The following is a 15,433-nucleotide window of genomic DNA, read 5'->3' as shown; positions in this document are numbered from 1 at the left end:
TTCACCTGGCAATCTTGATTCCAGCTTGTGTTTCTTCCAGTCCAGCATTTCTCATGATGTACTCTGCATAGAAGTTAAATAAGCAGGGTGACAATATACAGCCTTGACGTACTCCTTTTCCTATTTGGAAACAGTGTATTGTTCCATGTCCAGTTCTAACTGTTGCTTCCTGACCTGCATACAGATTTCTCAAGAGGTAGGTCAGGTGGTCTGGTATTCCCATTTCTTTCAGAATTTTCCACAGTTTATTGTGATCCACAGTCAAAGGCTTTGGCGTACTCAATACAGCAGAAATAGATGTTTTTTTGGAACTCTCTAGCAACTATTAAATGCACAATACTGTATTATTAACTACTGTCACCATCTTGTACATTACATTCCATGATTTTTGCTTTATAATGGAAAGTTTCTAATTTTTGCCCCCATTTGCCTGTTTATCCCACACAATTGCCATTTCAGAGCCCTTCTTCCACCACCTCTGGCAACTCTCAATCTGTTCTCTGTATCAGTGAGTCTGTTTTCTGTTTTTATGTTTATTCCATCGTTCACATATAAGTGAGATTGTACAGTGTTTTTCTTTCTCTGCTTGAATTATTTCAATTAGCACAATAACCTTGCAGTTCATCTATGTTGTCACAAATGGCAAAATTTGATTCTTTTTTAAGGCTGAACCAGTCCATTCTGAAGGAGATCAGCCCTGGGATTTCTTTGGAAAGAATGATGCTATAGCTGAAACTCTAGTACTTTGGCCACCTCATGTGAAGAGTTGACTCATTGGAAAAGACTCTGATGCTGGGAGGGATTGGGGGCAGAAGGAGAAGGGGATGACAGAGGATGAGATGGCTGGATGGCATCACTGACTCGATGGATGTGAGTCTGAGTGAACTCTGGGAGTTGGTGATGGACAGGGAGACCTGGCATGCTGCGATTCATGGGGTCGCAAAGAGTCGGATATGTCTGAGCAACTGAACTGAACTAAATATCCCATTATGTATAAATATCACAATTTCTTTACCTATTCATCCATTGATGGGCACTTAGATCATTTTCATATATTAACTATTGCAAATAAGGCTGCAATGCACATGGGGATATAGACATCTTTTCAAGTTATTGTTTTCATTTTCTTCAGAAAATGTAGTTCTATTTTCAATTTTTTGAGGAACCTTCATACTATTTCCACAGTTGTTGCACCTATTCAAATTCCCACCAACAGTGTACAAGGATTTTCTTTTCTCCATATCCTTACCGAATCCTGTTATTTTTTCATCTTTTTTGATGATAGCCATTCTAACAGGTATGAAGCGATGTCTCCAGGTGGTTTTAATTTGCATCTTTCTACGATGATTGATTTTGCTGAGCATCTTTACATGTATCCATTGGCCATGCTTAGGGATTCCCTGATATCTCCCTGGTAAAGAAGTTGCCTGCAATGCAGGAGACCTGGATTCAATCCCTGGGTTGAGAGAATACCCTGGAGAAGGGAAAGGTTACCCATTCCATGATTACATCTTTGAAAAAAAATACCTATCAGCTTTTCTACCCATCTTTTAATATCAACTTTTTTTTCCTTTTTGATATTGAGTTGTTTATATTATTTGCATATTTTGGATACTTAGCCCTTATCAGACATATGACTTAAAAATATTTTCCAGTTCATTGGTTTGCCTTTTTATTTTGTTGATGGCATCCTTGCTGTACAGAAGTAACTATTTTATTTTTCTTTTCACAGTAAAGCTATGTCTCATCCTTAATGCAGTGGAAAATGGGCATTAAAAGGAGATAATCTTTCTCAATAAAATAAGAGAGAAAAGATAGAGAAGGAATTTGTTGGAGGATGAAGAAGCATTCATTTGAAGAGACCACCAGGGTGATAAAGCTTTTAGGTTACAATGATCCTCTTAAGTGAATGAGCCTCGGGATGAGTCAGGAAACCCAGCTTCCAATGCTGGCTCTGTCTCTGAGTCACTGAATGACCCTCTTCTATCTTAGCCTTTTAATGAACTGCCCAGTTAAGGAACTGAGATGAAAATCCACTGGAACAATGAATGTAACAGTGTTTAGGAAACAATAAAATCATAATTCAAAAATATTTAGAGAATTATATTAAAATATTTAAGTTTGAGTTAAATTCAAGGAACTTACTAGTTTTAAATGTAGCTTCTAGCAATTGAAAGATTTTTATTAAAACCCTAACTGTAATACTCACAGACCCATTCTCAGTGTTTTATTGAACTGCTCTGAGAATTGGTTTTCTCCTCTTAAAAATGGGCATAAATTATATTCTCCCAACTGAGAACCAAGTGATGAAATGTTTGCATGATGCTCAATTCTGTGTACAGCACAGAATCAACCCTTAATAAGTGGTACTTGGTACTGAGTATAACAAGATGAGATTTTGGCAATGACCCAGTCAAAATGCTAATGCTAACAGCTGAATCACTATGAAAGTCCACTTTTCAGCTCTTTTAAAACACTTGACACTTGAGTATCATGGAAAGAGAGTTAATTTCTGCATATACAAACCAGGGGGCACCTTGTTTTAACATTTATTTAATTCATTAGATAATTTAAATTTACTGGGTGGGCAAGCAATACATTACCAACTGGTACATTAGGTGAAGAGCATCATAGAAGTTTTTGTATTGGTTGAACGCGTCAGTCAGTGGTTGCCAAAGAAACAAAAAGGACTGGAAAGGGAAGAGCTGACTATAACCACATTTTTCCGTATAAACCAAAATCATGACTCCATTAGGCTCCTGCTCCTTTTTGTTTCTGGAAGACCATGTGGTTTCAGGAGGAATTACAGGTTTTATCACATAAGTCCTCTCAGCTTGCTCCACAGCATCTTACAGAGTGGTTATGAAGTGTTAAACAAGACACTGTACTTGAAAAGAATGGGAAGGTGGTAGGTTTTTCTCAGCTGAGTGAATATTAACATGATCCTAGCACATCTGATATATCATAGATGCACAACACTTAAGAATATTCAGTTCCACTCCCCTGAGTAGCTCCTGGGAAGTTGCCAGAACAGGGAAATTATCACTTTACCTTAATGAATTACCAAGGACACTAATAGTTTTAGATAAAGATGTTTAAAGCTCAACATTCAGAAAACTATGATCATGGCATCTGGTCCCATCACTTCATGGGAAATAGATGGGAAACAGTGGAAACAGTGTCAGACTTTTTTCGGCAGGGGGAGGGGGGCTCCAAAATCACTGCAGATGGTGACTGTAGCCATGAAATTAAAAGATGCTTACTCCTTGGAAGGAAAGTTATGACCAACCTAGATAACATATTCAAAAGCAGAGACATTACTTTGCCAAAAAGGTCCTTCTAGTCAAGGCTATGGTTTTTTTCCAGTGGTCATGTATGGATGTGAGATTTGGACTGTGAAGAAAGCTGAGTGCCAAAGAATTCATGCTTTTGAACTGTGGTGTTGGAGAAGACGCTTGAGAGTCCCTTGGGCTGCAAGGAGATCCAACCAGTCCATTCTAAAGGAGATCAGTCCTGGGTGTTCATTGAAAGGACTGATGCTGAAGCTGAAACTCCAATACTTTGGCCACCTCATGGGAAGAGTTGACTCATTGGAAAAACCCCTGATGCTGGGAGGGATTGGGGGCAGGAGGAGAAGGGAACGCCAGAGGATGCGATGGCTGGATGGCATTACCAGCTGGATGGACATGAGTTTGAATGATCTCCGGGAGTTGGTGATGGACAGGGAGGCCTGGTGTGCTGCGATTCATGGAGTCACAAAGATTCGGACACAACTGAGCGATTGAAATGAACTGAACTGAACTGAAGATGCCTCCTAACTCAGTTTGAAAAGATTTCCTGGAAGATGTATCCCATAAATCTAGAATAATGACAAATATTTAGCCAGGTGTCACTGTGGAAGATGAGTATTAACAAGATAGGAGGATGGAAAACATTCCAAAGGAAAGTAACTGGGAGTATATGCTTGGTGAGAAGAAGCAGTAGAGCATGTAAGAGAAGTGCATTGATTTGAGAGGAATCTGAGTTGATTCTTTAACCTTGGGAATAGAAGTTTAATCTAGAGGCAGAGCGCTATGTCAATGATGGACATACCATCTGCACTGAACAGTCATTAGAAGCCAAATATGGTAGAAAACTAAATGGTCTCTTGGAAGATTTCTTAATTAATTTTAATAATTAATGCCAGGGAACCAAATACACGGTAACTCTTTGTGATCAATGGATATTGATCCCTTACATTGATGGAACCACAGATGTTTCCTTTCTTCTTGTCTTCACTTTTGAACTTTAGACTCTATCCCTGTCAAGACACAAGAAGCTCAGGTATAGTAAATGGAGTAGCCATCCCCACCCTTTATACATTATTACTCTTGTAAACGTTGCCTGGATGGATATAACCCCTGGTTTTCCTGAAAAAAATAAATGAAAAAAGTATAGCTATAAAAAAGGCACTTTGTGATTTCCCAGGGCCCTGGACCAGTGAATAAAGTAGAAAAGAAAAATAGGCAAAATTCCTTTGGAGATAGGAAATCCATTAATCATTGTGATAAAGATGAACACATAAGCTGACCATCCTTGTTTCCCACCTTTTAAGGTTTTTTCTCTCAGCCCAGTGGAACCAATGGACCACCATGTGTAGGTTTAACTTTAGGCCAATTTCCAAGATGAATGAGGCTTAAAGATAAGAAATTCCTGGCTTAATCATGAAGCAGCCTGACTGGTACCCCCACATTGACCCTGTTCTCAAAATCTCTCTTTATATATAAAACTCCCATCTTGAACCTCAAGTTCTGCTCTGATTCCCTCCAAGTTAAAATCCCACTTGCCTTCCATATATCTGTTCACTACTTTCCTGATTCTAAGTCCTGATGTTTTCCTGATCCATAGTTCTAGTTCCTGGTTTTAAAATCCCAGAACTTCAGATTTATTTCTAATATTTGCTATTGATATTTTTTGATGCTATTGACATTTTCCCAGCTTCCCATATCTTATCCCTTCTTAGATGCCCATGTACCATGTTCTCAGTACCTTATAGACATCTCACTTGTTATGTTATTCATGCATTGATTTATTCCTTCACAGACAAGCACTTATTTACCATGTGCCAGTTGTTAGGACAGAGGATGTGAATAGGACATGATCTTTGACCTCATGGAGCTCATAGCAGAGCACAGGACATTGACATTCATAAAGAAACAACATATGTGGATTGGATGAAAATAAATGACCAGCTTTCTAAGCATGGAAATGAAGAGAATGCTAAGAATAGGACTCTAGATTAAACTGTTGCCTAAAACATCATCGCAAAACTTGGTAGAGTAGAACAAACATTTTCTTCTGTTTATAGATTCTGTGGGTTAGGAAATTGGTTGTCTCATGGTGGAAAGATTTGTCTCAGTCCCTCGAGGTCTGGAGCCCCATCTGGGAAGCTTTGAATGTTGGTATAATGTCACGCCTTGGTCTTGGAATTGTTTGGAGGGATCTTTCTTCATGTAGCTGACAGTTGAAGTGGGCTAACTGCTGGAACACCTACACAAAGCCTATCTGTGTAGCCTTAGCTTCCTCACAGCATGGCAGCCTCAGAGCAGTCTAATATCTTACAAAGGCAGCTCAAGGCCATGAAGGCAAATGTCTCAGCTTACTGGATAGAACTTGCATTGCCTTTTATAACCTGGACTCAGAAGTTTCAGGATATATCTTCTGCCTATTCTGTTAATTATGGTGGTGGTGGTTTAGTGGCTAAGTCATTTCCAACCAAGGTGAGGTAAGGAGCAGCGGCTGCGCTTTGCTGGAGCAGCCATGAAGGGAGATCCTGTGTCCAAAGTAAGAGAAACCCAGGTAAGATGGTAGGCACAGAGAGAGGGGATCAGGGGGCAGACAGACTGAAACTACAGTCACAGACAACTAGCCAGTCTGATCACATGGACCACAGCCTTGTCTAACTACATGAAACTAAGCCATGCCGTACAGGACCACCCAAGACAAACAGGTCATGGTGGAGAGGTCTGACAGAATGTGGTCCACTGGAGAAGGGAATGGCAAACACTTGGTATTCTTGTCTTGAAAACCCCATGAACAGTATGAAAAGGCAAAAAGGAAAATTAAAGATGAACTCCCCAAGTTGGTAGTGCCCAATATGCTACTGGAGATCAGTGGAGAAATAACTCCACAAAGAATGAAGGGACGGAGGCAAAGCAAAAACAACACTCAGGTGTGAATGGGACTGGTGATAGAAGCAAGGTCTGATGCTGAAAGAGCAATATCGCATAGGAACCTAGAATGTCAGGTCCATGAATCAAGGCAAACAGGAACTGGCAAGAGTGAATGTTTACAGTTTAGGAATCAGAGAACTAAAATGGACTGGAATGGGTGAATTTAACTCGGATGACCATTATATCTACTACTGTGGACAGGAATCCCTTAGAAGAAACGGAGTAGCCATCATGGTCAATAAAAGAGTCTGAAATGCAGTACTTGGATGCAATCTCAAAAACGACAGAATGATCTCTGTTCGTTTCCAAGGCAAACCATTCAATATCACGGTTATTCAAGTCTACGCCCCTACCAGTAATGCCAAAGAAGCTGAAGTTAAACAGTTCTATGAAGACCTACAAGACCTTCTAGAACTAACACCCAAAAAAGATGTCCTTTGCATTATAGGGGACTGGAATGCAAAAGTAGGAAGTCAAGAAACACCTGGACTAACAGGCAAATTTGGCCTTTGAGTACAGAATGAAGCAGGGCAAAGGCTAATAGAGTTTTGCCAAGAAAATGCACTGGGCTTAGCAAACACCCTCTTCCAACAACACAAGAGAAGACTCTACACATGGACATCACCAGATGGTCAACACCGAAATCAGATTGGTTATATTCTTTGCAGCCAAAGATGGAGAAGCTCTATACAGTCAGTAAAAACAAGACCGGGAGCTGACTGTGGCTCAGATCATGAACTCCTTATTGCCAAATTCAGACTCAACTTGAAGAAAGTGGAGGAAACCACTAGACCATTCAGGTATGACCTAAATCAAATGCCTTATGAGTATACAGTGAAAGTGAGAAATAGATTTAAGGGACTAGATCTGATAGACAGAGTGCCTGATGAACTATGGAATGAGGTTCATGACATTGTACAGGAAACAGGGATCAAGACCATCTCTAAGAAAAAGAAATACAAAAAAGCAAAATGCTTGTCTGAGGAGGCCTTACAAATAGCTGTGAAAAGAAGAGAAGTAAAAAGCAAAGGAGAAAAAAAAAAAAAAAGATATACCCGTTTGAATGCAGAGTTCCAGAGAAGAGCAAGGAGAGATAAGAAAGGGTTTCTCAGTGATCAATGCAAAGAAGTAGAGGAAAACAACAGAATGGGAAAGACTAGTGATTTCTTCAAGAAAATCAGAGATACCAGGGAACATTTCATGTGAAGATGGGCTCAAAAAAGGAAAGAAATGGTATGGACCTAACAGAGACAGAAGATATTAACAAGATGTGGCAAGAATACAGAGAAGAACTGTACAAAAAAGACCTTCATGATCCAGATAATCATGATGGTGTGATAACTCATCTAGAGCCAGACATCCTGGAATGTGAAGTCAAGTGGGACTTAGGAAGCATTAATACGAACAAAGCTAGTGGAGGTGATGGAATTTCAGCTTAGCTGTTTAAAATCCCAAAAGACGACCCTGTGAAAGTGCTGCACTCAATATGACAGCAAACATGGAAAACTCAGCAGTGGCCACAGGACTGGAAAAGCTCAGTTTTCATTCCAATCCCAAAGAAAGGCAATGCCAAAGAATACGCAAACTACCACACAATTGCACGCATCTCACACTCTAGTAAAGTAATGCTTAAAATTCTCCAAGTCAGGCTTCAGCAATAAGTGAACCACGAACTTCCAGATATTCAAGCTTGGTTTTATAAAAGGCGGAGAAACCAGAGATCAACTTGCCAACATCTGATGGATCATTGAAAAAGCAAGAGAGTTTCAGAAAAAAACATTATTTCTTCTTTATTGACTATGCCAAGTCTTTGATGGTGTGGATCAAAATAAACTGTGGAAAATTCTAAAAGAGATGGGAATACCAGGATGCCTGACCAGTCTGTTGAGAAATTTATATGCAGGTCTGGAAACAACAGTTAGAACTGGACATGGAACAACAGACTGGTTCCAAATAGGAAAAGGTGTACGTCAAGGCTGTATATTGTCACCCTGCTTATTTAACTTATTTGCAGAGTACATCACGAGAAATGCTGGACTGGAGGAAGCACAAGCTGGAATCAAGATTGCCAGGATAAATATCAATAACCTCAGATATGTAGATGACACCACCATGGCAGAAAGTGAAGAGGAGCTAAAGAGCCTCTTGATGAAAGTGAAAGAGGAGAGTGAAAAAGTTGGCTTAAAGCTCAACATTCAGAACACCAAGATCATGGCATCTGGTCCCATCACTTCATGGGAAATAGATGGGAAACAGTGGAAACAGTTCAGTTCAGTTCAGTTTAGTCGTTCAGTCATGACCGACTCTCTGCGACGACATGAATTGCAAGACGTCAGGCCTCCCTGTCCATCACCATCTCCCGGAGTTCACTCAGACTCATGTCCATCGGGTCCGTGATGCCATCCAGCCATCTCATCCTTGATCATCCCCTTCCCCTCCTGCCCCCAATCCCTCCCAGCATCAGAATCTTTTCCAATGAGTCAACTCTTCACATGAGGTGGCCAAAGAACTGGAGCTTCAGCTTCAACATCAGTCCTTCCAAAGAAATCCCAGGGTTGACCTCCTTCAGAATGGACTGGTTGGATCTCCTTGCAGCCCAAGGGACTCTCAAGAGTCTTCTCCAACACCACAGTTCAAAAGCATCAATTCTTCGGCGCTCAGCCTTCTTCACAGTCCAACTCTCACATCCATATATGACCACAGGAGAAACCATAGCCTTGACTAGACGGACCTTAGTCTGCAAAGTAATGTCTCTGCTTTTGAATATACTATCTAGGTTGGTCATAACTTTTCTTCCAAGGAGTGAGCGTCTTTTAATCTCATGGCTGCAATCACCATCTGCAGTGATTTTGGAGCCTCCAAAACTAAAGTCAGCCACTGTTTCTACTGTTTCCCCATCTATTTCCCATGAAGTGATGGGACCGGATGCCATGATCTTCGTTTTCTGAATGTTGAGCTTTAAGCCAACTTTTTCCCTCTCCTCTTTCACTTTCATCAAGAGGCTCTTTAACTCCTCTTCACTTTCTGCCATAAGGGTGGTGTCATCTGCATATCTGAGGTTATTGAGATTTCTCCTGGCAATCTTGATTCCAGCTTGTGTTTCTTCCAGTCCAGTGTTTCTCATGATGTACTCTGCAAATAAGTTAAATAAGCAGGGTGACAATATACAGCCTTGACGTACACCTTTTCCTATTTGGAACCGGTCTGTTGTTCCATATCCAGTTCTAACTGTTGCTTCCTGTCCTGCATACAGATTTCTCAAGAGGTAGGTCAGGTGGTCTGGTATTCCCATCTCTTTCAGAATTTTCCACAGTTTATTGTGATCCACACAGTCAAAGGCTTTGGCATAGTCAATAAAGCAGAAATAGATGTTTTTCTGGAACTCTCTTGCTTTTCGATGATCCAGCGGATGTTGACAAATTGATCTCTGGATCCTCTGCCTCTTCTAAAACCAGCTTGAACACCAGGGAGTTCACAGTTCATGTATTGCTGAACCCTGGCTTCGAGAATTTTGAGCATTACTTTACTAGCTTGTGAGAAGAGTGCAATTGTGCGGCAGTTTGAGCATTCTTTGGCATTGCCTTTCTTTGGAATTGGAATGAAAACTGACCTTTTCCATTCCTGTGGCCACTGCTGAGTTTTCCAAATTTGCTGGCATATTGAGTGCAGCACTTTCACAGCATCATCTTTTAGGATTTGAAACAGCTCAACTGGAATTCTATCACCTCCACTATCTTTGTTTGTTGTGATGCTTTCTAAGGCCCACTTGACTTCACATTCCAAGATGTCTGGCTCTAGATTAGTGATCACATCATCATGATTATCTGTTTTGTGAATATGTTTTTTGTACAGTTCTTCCATGTATTCTTGCCACCTCTTCTTAATATCTTCTGCTTCTGTTAGGTCCAGACCATCTCTGTCCTTTATCAAGCTCATCTTTGCATGAAATGTTGCCTTAGTATCTCTAATTTTTTTGAAGAGATCTCTAGTCTTTCCCATTCTGTTGTTTTCCTCTATTTCTTTGCATTGATCGCTGAAGAAGGCTTTCTTATCTCTTCTTGCTATTCTTTGGAACTCTGCATTCAAATGGGTATATCTTTTTTTTCTCCTTTTTTATTTTTTTACTTCTCTTCTTTTCACAGCTATTTGTAAGGCCTCCCCAGACAGCCATTTTGCTTTTTTGCATTTCTTTTCCATGGGGATGGTCTTGATCCCTGTCTCCTGTACAATGTCACGAACCTCATTCCATAGTTCATCAGGCACTCTATCAGATCTAGTCCCTTAAATCTATTTCTCACTACCACTGTATAATCATAAGGGATTTTATTTAGGTCATACCTGAATGTTCTGGCGGTTTTCCCTACTTTCTTCAAGTTGAGTCTGAATTTGGTAATAAGGAGTTCATGATCTGAGCCACAGTCAGCTCCTGGTCTTGTTTTTGTTAACTGTATAGAGCTTCTCCATTTTTGGCTGCAAAGAATATAATCAATCTGATTTCGATGTTGACCATCTGGTGATGTCCATGTGTAGAGTCTTCTCTTGTGCTGTTGGAAGAGGGTGGTTGCTAAGACTAGTGCATTTTCTTGGCAAAATTCTATTATTCTTTGCCCTGCTTCATTCTGCATTCCATGGCTAAATTTGCCTGTTAGTCCAGGTGTTTCTTGACTTCCTACTTTTGCATTCCAGTCCCCTATAATGAAAAGGACATCTTTTTTGGGTGGTTAGCTCTAAAAGGTCTTGTAGGTCTTCATAAAGCTGTCAACTTCAGTTTCTTCAGCGTTACTGGTTGGGGCATAGACTTGGACTGGATAACTGTGATATTGACTTTATTTTCTGGCCTCCAAACTCACTGCAGATGGTGATTGCAGCCATGAAATTAAAAGACACCTACTCCTTGAAAGAAAAATTGTGACCAACTTAGACAGCATATTCAAAAGCAGAGACATTACTTTGCCAAAAAGGTCCGTCTAGTCAAGTCTATGGTTTTTCAGTGGTCATGTATGGATATGAAAGTTGTATTATAAAGAAAGCTGAGTGCCAAGAATTGATGCTTTTGAACTGTGGTGTTGGAGAAGACTCTTGAGAGTCCCTTGAACTGCAAGGAGATCCAACCAATCCATCCTAAAGGAGATCAGTCCTGGGTTTTCATTGGAAGGACTAATGCTGAAGCTTAAACTGCAATACTTTGGTCACCTGATTTGAAGAGCTGACTCATTTGAAAAGACCCTGATGCTGGGAAAGATTGAGGGCAGGAGGAGAAGGGGATGACATAGGATGAGATGGTTGGATGGCATCACCAACTCAATGGACATGGGTTTGGGTGGACTCCGGGTGTTGGTGATTGACAGGGAGGCCTAGTGTGCTGTGGTTCATGGGGTCGCAAAGAGTCGGACATGACTGAGCAACTTAACTGAACTGAACATGTCTGAGTCTTTGCGATCACATGGAGTGTAGAACACCAGGCTCCTCTATCTATGGAATTTCCCAGGCAAGAATATTGGAGTGTGTTGCCACCTCCTTATCCATTTGTTAGTTATATATTAGTCTAAAGCCCACCCAGATTCAAGAAGAGAGGGTTTAGATTTATCTTTTTGTGGCAAAGTTTCAAGGTTATTGAAAAGCATGTGGAGTTGGATACAGTCTTACAGCCAACTTTGTTAAAATGTAATCAGTAGTTTTCAAGTGTGAATGAGGGGAAATGCTCTAAACAATCTATGCAAAGATGTTAGACATCAAGGGACATGAATAGATGAATATGTGTCAAGAATGATGCACATAGAGTCAACAGCTGTGAAGAAACATGTTGGAGTTACAAGAGAAGATCTTGAAAGGATGCAAGGGGACCAGTTAATTGTTGTTGTTTTTGTTCAGTTACTTAGTTATGTCCAACTGTTTGTGACCCCATGGACTGCAGAATGCCAGGCTCCTCTGATTTTTACTATCTCTCCTAGGAGTTTGCTCAAATTTATATTTACTGAGTCAGTGATGCTATCTAACAATATCATCCTCTGTCACCCACTTCTCCTGCCCTCAATCTTCCCAGCATCAGCATCTTTCCCAATGAGTCGGCTCTTCACAGCAGGTGGCCAAAGTATTGGAGCTTCAGCATCAGTCTTTCCAATGAACATTTAGGGTTTATTTCCTTTCGAGTTGGCCAGCTTGATCTCCTTCCTGTCCAAAGGACTCTCAAGAGTCTTTTCCAGTATCACAACTCAAAATCATCAACTGTAACCAAGCATCAATGGTAAACAACCAGCTGAGAATCTCAACTCAGACAATGGCGGTAGAATTTGAAGGAGAAAATGACCAAGAGAGTTTTAATATGTAAAAGCCATGTGACTTGTCACTTCCCTGGCTATTAGGTGAAAGAAATGTGAACAAACCTGCTATCTGTTACTTTCTGTTGCTCAATATCTTTCTCATGCACTGGACAAATAAGGGGTCGGGTGGGGGGATGGAATCTAGGTTGGCCAGTCATAGCATCTCATCTTCTTGAGGCTGGGGGGTAGCCATATGGCTTGAGGCATAGCTAGTGAAGAGTGACAAAGAATTTTTGAAATTACTAGAAACGTGATCTGCTCTTTTCTACAGGAAATATAAAAATGACTTAATCCCAGAGCTACCATTTGCCATATTTTCCCGAATGGAGAGCACATATCAGAGAATGAAGTTTTCCCAGAGAAAATTCTAGCCGAGAAAAGGAGAGGGAAGCCGGCCCCTGAAGATACTGTTAGAATCCTCAGATCCTGCTGAGTCAAAAGCTCTAATTCAGGTTACACAGACCACTGTATTCACTCTTTTTGAAAGCTTTTTTGAACTGTACTTCCATCCCTTACAATCGAAAAGAGTACTGACCTATGCAGCAGAGAAATTAAAGATGACTCTGAGCTTCTCAGCTGGGCATCTTGGAAAGGGTGATAAGAGGCTGTGACTGCCATGAGGACCACAGTAGAAGAGAATATCTGATGACCGCATACGTCTTAGTTTGACAATGTCGCAGTGGAGGGCCTGTCAATCAGCCCAGAGTTCAGCATGCTCTTCTCACTGACACACGCCAGCACCCATACAGGCGACGTTCACATTCCCATGGGTATACCCCATGCTGGGCACAGTGGTTAATCCACCAACACTAATTCTACCATACCCTTGCTCACTCAAGAAGCATTTCATCATGCAAACAGATGGCATTCTTGACAACAACCTCACTGATTTATAAATTTCAAATGAGTTGATTGCTACCATGAGCTAATTAAATATTAATAGTGACAAAATGATTCCTGACTTCATGTATGATTCCATACTTCACGACTGATCACAGTGTTTGAAAAAGACCAAAATCATAGTTGTGACCTGATGCTTTCTACTTTCAGGGTGTAGAGATTTGAAGAGAAGACAGAGATTGAGTTGAAAACTTTGGAATAAGGTAAGACTTTGTCAGCCTTGCTCTGGCTGCTGTGACTGAGGATAATTCAAGCTACATTGTGAAGCCCCTAATTCTAAGTGTAATACAAGTAGTTTTTCTCTCCCCAGTGTGTTCTATTGATTGCAGACAAAATGTAATTACCTTCTGAGATATACTTTTCCCATCTTAACTCCCTCTACATGTGAAATGAACTGTAACAGACAAATTAGCTTTTTTTTTCCTTCCTAGCTCCTAACATTCTTAGATTTTTTTTCCCCTCTGATCTGATGTTTCTTCTTTCTTACCAATATAGCAGTGCAATTGAGGATTAATGGTGTGTTCTACAAGGCCAGATAAAAATAATATGCAGTCCAGCTTAGTGTCTAGAGTTTTACTGGAATAGACACCACAGCTGAAAGTCTTGTCTGAAATCATCACATCTCAAATCCTGTCTTACCCAGTGAGACACACACACACACACACACACACACACACACACACACACACACAAGGTCTAATTGCATGTACAAAATATATTCTATTTTGTAGGCAGATTGGCTGGTTTACTAGTCATTTATAAGCTCCATCTCAATGTAATTTGTTTCCATCAGAACAATGGACCCTCAGCTCAGCTTTATTCTCTTGCTCTGTTCTGCACTATCTTTGTCAGCAGAAGAGGCAGCATCAGCTACACTATGACAAACAGACAAATGCTAAATTTCAAAAATCAGCATACTTAATACAAATTGGGATGATGATATTAAAAATACTCTTGTAGGATAAGCATTACAGTGGTTTACAGAGTGTAATGATTGTTGACCATTAAAAGAGAAAAGGATACAAAGGTTTGTATCAGAGAACAAAACTGGGGGAGTAGTTGGATCCTTTTAGGTAAAAATTTCTCCTTTTTAAGAAACAAATTCACAAAGAGTATTGTGACAAGAATTTTAAAAGCAAATCCACATATTGCTTTTAAAATCTAAATTCAATCTAATCACAAAGCAAAAATGAACCCGTCATTTCTTATTTTCCATAAGTCCATATTTTCCATAGGTTCTTATTTTTGAATAGGTCCACTTCATCGTATGTACGTGGGTGTGGGTGTGTGTGCGTGTAGCCGTATTCACTTATGTCTACTTACATATTTACTTAAATCTTTTTGTTTTTCTTAAATCCGTGCGACTTTGCCTGTTGATATGCTGTATTTATGGCTTGGACAACAAAGAATCTGCCTGCAATGTGGGAGATTCAGTTTCTATCCCTGGGTCAAGAAGATCCCCTGGAGAAAGGAATGGCAACCCACTCCAGTGTTCTTGCCTGGAGAACTCCATGGACAGAGGAGCCTGGCAGGCTATAGTCCATGGGGTCTCAAAGAGTTGGACACAACTGAGTGACTAGCAGACACACACACTGTATTTAGAGCACTTATGACTAATCGTTGCTCAATATTCAAAGGAAAGGATATAATATAATTAAATATATTTTGCCATCAATGTCAGTTCTTTTGCAGAAATTAATGGACAGGAAGGAAGTGAGGATGAGATGAGAGACTTTAAAATGCAGTTGTTGGTTTTTTGTTTGTTTGTTGATGAGGATCTGTTGGAGGCGATGCCTGGTGGAGAAATTAATAAAGATACCCCAGATGAGAACTGGCAGTGGTTATTAATTTAGCCTTTGGAAGCACTTCCGCCACCATCACTTGCATTTGACAGAGATTCGAAGGCAGTCAGAAGAGCAGAAAAGCTTTATAGAGGAAAAAGATAAAGCTTCAGAGGCACCCTGATTGGAGATTAGGGAAACTGATTTGTAGCTTTCCTGG

This window comes from Ovis aries, chromosome 6 (assembly GCF_016772045.2).
Source record: "Ovis aries strain OAR_USU_Benz2616 breed Rambouillet chromosome 6, ARS-UI_Ramb_v3.0, whole genome shotgun sequence".
NCBI classification, from domain to species: domain Eukaryota; kingdom Metazoa; phylum Chordata; class Mammalia; order Artiodactyla; family Bovidae; genus Ovis; species Ovis aries.
The sequence above is the reverse complement of the archived record's forward strand: the minus strand, read 5'-3'. Positions refer to the sequence as shown.